Source organism: Psammomys obesus, unplaced genomic scaffold (genome assembly GCF_907164565.1).
Source record: "Psammomys obesus unplaced genomic scaffold, mPsaObe1.curated_primary_1811, whole genome shotgun sequence".
Lineage (NCBI taxonomy): Eukaryota > Metazoa > Chordata > Mammalia > Rodentia > Muridae > Psammomys > Psammomys obesus.
The window spans coordinates 14,931,027-14,935,707 of record NW_026596256.1 but is presented as its reverse complement, the minus strand read 5'-3'; positions in this window follow the sequence as shown (position 1 = coordinate 14,935,707).

Here is a 4,681-nt window from a genome sequence, read left to right as displayed (position 1 = left end):
TCTTTCTTTCTTTCTTTCTTTCTTTCTTTCTTTCTTTCTTTCTTTCTTTCTTTCTTTCTTTCTTTCTTTCTGTTGTATGGATGTTTTAATCACTGTTCTGTTGCTGTGAGACACCATGACCAAGGTAGCTCTTACAAAAAAAAAGAATTAAATTGGGAGCTTGCTTCCAGTTTCAGATGTTTAGCCCATTATCATAAAAGTGGAAAATATCCTGCCATACAGGCAGGCACTAGAGCAGTAGCTGAGGGCTACATATTGATCTGTAGGTGGAGAGAGATCCTGGGCCTGGCATGGACTTATGAAATCTCAAAGCCTACCTCCAGTGACACACTTCCTCCATCAAGGCCATACCCACTCCCAAAAGACCACACCTCCCAATCCTTCTCAAATAATGCCACTTCCTGATGACTAAACATTCAGATATATGAGCTTATAAGAGCTGTTTTTATCCAAATCATCACATTTTACTTCCTGGCCCCCATAAGGTGATAACCATATCATAATGCTAAATGCATTTAGTCCAACTTCGAAAGTCCTCATAGTCTTTCACAGTCTGAACACTTTAAAAGCCCCATGTCCAAAGCCTCTTCTGAGACTCAAGGCAATCTTGTAACTGTAACCCCCTGTAAAATCGAAATTAAAATAGATCATATACTTTGAACATACAATAGCACAGAATATACATTACTATTCCAAAGGGGAAGAAAGGGGGTAGAGTGAGGAAATACTGGACCAAATAAAGAATGAAAACCAGCAGGGAAAACTTTGAATTCTGCATCTCCATGTCTGCCGTAAAAGCACTGTTTCCACAATACAATTTTCTCTCTTGGGCTGCTGTTACATGCCTTTCTTGGAAGGTATCCCATGATTCTGGCATCTCCAACATTTTGGGTTCTCCAATACAATCCAGGCTTCATCTTCATAGCTTCATGCAATGGCCTCCCTGACACACCCCTGGCCTCAATGGCTTTCTTTAGCTACAAAGGGAGATTACACAAACTCCTTTTTTGTATCCTTGACTCAAAAGTCAGAATCTCATGGCCAAAGCTGCCAGCTTCTGCTGCTTGCTACGGCTGGAACATGGCCCTGTCCTTCAATTGCATCGACACCAGCTTTCTGTTGTTGATCATTTCCTTCACTTGTTAAGGTTTTTTTCAACTTCTTTCCACAAGTTGAGGCTTAGTTGAGTGGGGTCTTGTCTTGAGGGTACCACTTCCTTTATTCCATTTAGCATCAGGCTTTTCTTTAAATTTGTTATCTCCTTGGTCACGGAATCAGCATCCTCACACTTCCTGGTGCTCCTTTTCCCCACAAACTATACATTTTGTACTTCTCTTTACCCAGGTTGTTCCTTTTTATTATAGATCTGCATAAAACTGATTACTAGCAACCACATGACAGAGTCAATACTATGTTGTTTTGAAATCTCCTTTGCTAACGCCATTAATCCAAAACTGTTCAATTTGGCTTCAGGTAGATTGTTAGGATAAGGGAAACAAGAAGCCACATTCTTTGTCAAAATACCACAAGAATGGTCTCTATAGTCCATTTATTAATATTCTTTGTCTCTGAAACTTCTTGAGTCAGGCCATCATAGTTTACATTCTCTCAGTACCACTGTCTTCCATGCTCTTACTAGTATTGTCTGTTAAGTCCTGCTTAAAGCATTCAGCTGCTTTCCTAATCCAAGGTCCCAAAGTCCACTTTCCACCAACAAGCAGTATGGTCAGGCCCCTCAAGAAATGTCTAGTTCCTTAATGCCAAGTTCTGTCTTAGTCACTGTTCTATTGCTGTGAAGAGACACCATGACTATGGCAACTATTATGAGAGAAAGAATTTAACTAGGTGCAGGCTGGTTTCAGAGGCTTAGTCTGTTATCATCAGAGTGAGGAGCACAGTGGCATGCAGGCAGGCACTGGAGCAGTAATTGAGAGTTACATCCTAATCTGTAGGTAGAGAGAAAGAGATCCTGGGCCTGGCATGGACTTTTGAAATCTCAAAGCCTGCCTCTAGTGTCATACTTTCAACAAGGCCAGACCTCTCAGTGAGAGTGAAGTCCCTGATATTTTGGATATTTTTTAAGCTTCAATTATTTTATATCAAATCCAGGTAGTCAAATCTAATGAGCACCTCCAGTAAAAAAATTTAATAATCACACAAAACACAAAGCTTTGAAAACTACACTGATTATACTGTGTGGTGTCAAGAACAAAAATTGATGTCCATAAATTTCTTTTTTAAAAGAGACCACCAAACAACTATGGATGCTCAAAATGCCGATATGCACACTACAAGAGGTCAGACAGAGCTCCCAGGGAGTTCCTGGGTTACTTGGAAAAGATAGCCAGTTTGGAGTCAGATTTGGTGTAGATCTGGCCTTGCAGATGGTGAATATGAGCATGAGCTTAAGTTTTCTCATCTTTTAAATAATTAAATCCACCTTAGTTGGTATGATGCTTCCTGCTAATTGTCAACTTGACAGAAATCTGGGATCACCTAGGAGACAGTCCTCTGGGCGGGCCTGTGAGAGATTATCTTGACTGCTTAATTGAAGTTGTTAGATCTGTCTTGCAGTGGGTGGTTTTATTCTGTAGTCGACAGATCTGGGACCAAATAACAAGGAGAACATGGGTGGGGCAGAGGCATTCCTTTCTCTGCTTGAGTGCAGATGAAATGTTACTGGCTTTGTCAATCTCCTGCTGCCATGACTTCCCTGCTAAGATGGTCTGTATCTTGAATTGGGAGCTAAAGTAAGCCCTCTCTCCCTTGAGTTGCCTTTGTAAGAGTATTTATCATTGCAAGATGAAAATGAGCTAATATAGTTACTAGACAGTTAATAGCTAAGATTGTTACTAGATTAAGTAAAACGATAAATGTAAGATATCCAGAACAGCACCTCTTTTGGGAGTCCATTTATTCATAATTTACTCATTTATTTATTTACTTATTTATTTTTGATTGATAAGATTTACAAGATTTATGGACAAGGTTTCCTTGAATAACTTCTTCTTACCTGTTCAAGCAAACCTTAAACATTGACTGAACAGCTACTAGTACCTAGGCCTGAGTTAGGGTATGTGAGGACAAAAACTAATGAATCGTTGGTCACCTTAGAGCCTTTCATGACATACCTAAAATGTGTTTTTATGTAAGGGATTTATAAACACACAGTTCTAGGGTCTGTTAGTTGTACAATGAATGGGTCACAGGCTATTTTCGCCTGTAATGTGCTCTGCTTTTCTGCCCCTCATCCTCCAAACTGATGCGCAGGCATTGCCAGCTTTATGACTGGTTGATATAGACAAGTCTGAGGTACAGACACAGACAGCTTGTGGTGGGTATGGAAGAAACTACTGGAGGTGTAACCATCTTAGGGAAGCTGTCCCTGGACACAGGCTTCCAAGACCAGGTGCCTGTTTGTTCATAAACAGTATCCTTGGCATGGTCTAAAAGTTCCACATTTTTTTGTCACTTTTCCTGTGTTTCCTGTACTTATGTCTCAGGGATATCCTTTTCATTTCTGACAGATGAATTTCTGACATTCGTATCTGGTTTAGATTTCTCAGGATCTTAAAAAAACATTAATTTTCTTATGGTAGTTAACAACTTGATATCTAGTCTTTATTTTGGTTCAAGAAATGCAGCAGCAGTTCAGTGTTGTCCCTTACAGCCCACTGCTTTACAGTAAGTGCCTGTGTTCTTTTGTTTGGCAGAAAAGAAACTCACATGAGTACAGATTTATTATAAACATTAAAATAAACAACAAAATATTTTAGAGCCTTTTTTCCACTCTCTGCATTGTTAATATTGCCCAGATGTTATTTTATGTAGTTTCATGCATACAAATGCTATGTGAAGCATGTATATTTACAAATATATTTTAACAAAGATGGAATTATAGGATGAAATTATTCCACAACTGGTTCTTGTCATGTCCTAGATGTTGGGACTATTTAACATGGTACATTTCTATCTACCTTATTCTCACTAGTAGCTCCATACACTCCTATACCATGAATGAAATATGATGAATATCAGGAACTCTGACCTTGTCCCAGGCTTCCTCCCTATCTTGTCTTCCTATACATATTTGCTTTTCACTTAACGGGAGCTGTTGCAGTTGCTCTGGTCAAAAGCTCTTCAGTTATTTTTAACTGTCTCCCCCACCCCCTTTTAGCACTTCTTGTTTATATTTATTTTTTGGGTTAATTATTACCTTCTCACAGATACATAATTTTCATCATGACAAACAAGAGATGGTTGTGCTGGAAATGGCAACATTTGACTGTACTAAACAAGGGAAGAAATGTTTGTATTTGCGGTACAGTGGTAGGGGAATGTGGCTGAGATCAACTGTGAACTTTCTTCTCTCCAGGCTCCACATCCATTTCTTACTACTGTCGGCATCTCTCTGTTCCGAATGTATCAGCGTTGGCTGAGACTGATGCTGGAGCCTCCCACTCTCCTTGTCCTTTGCTCCCAGCGTCTTTCCATTGTGCTCATTGTTATTGTCTCACAATGCGCCACTCAAAGTCCACCAGCAGCTTCCCTTTGCCCATGTCCATCCCCTTACTCACACTAGAAGCCAGACTCAAAGTTACTCACCTTGCCTACAGGCTCTTGCCTACAGCCTCGTTATGAACCGTACTCCCTTATTTTCTATATGTAGGCTTAGATTTTT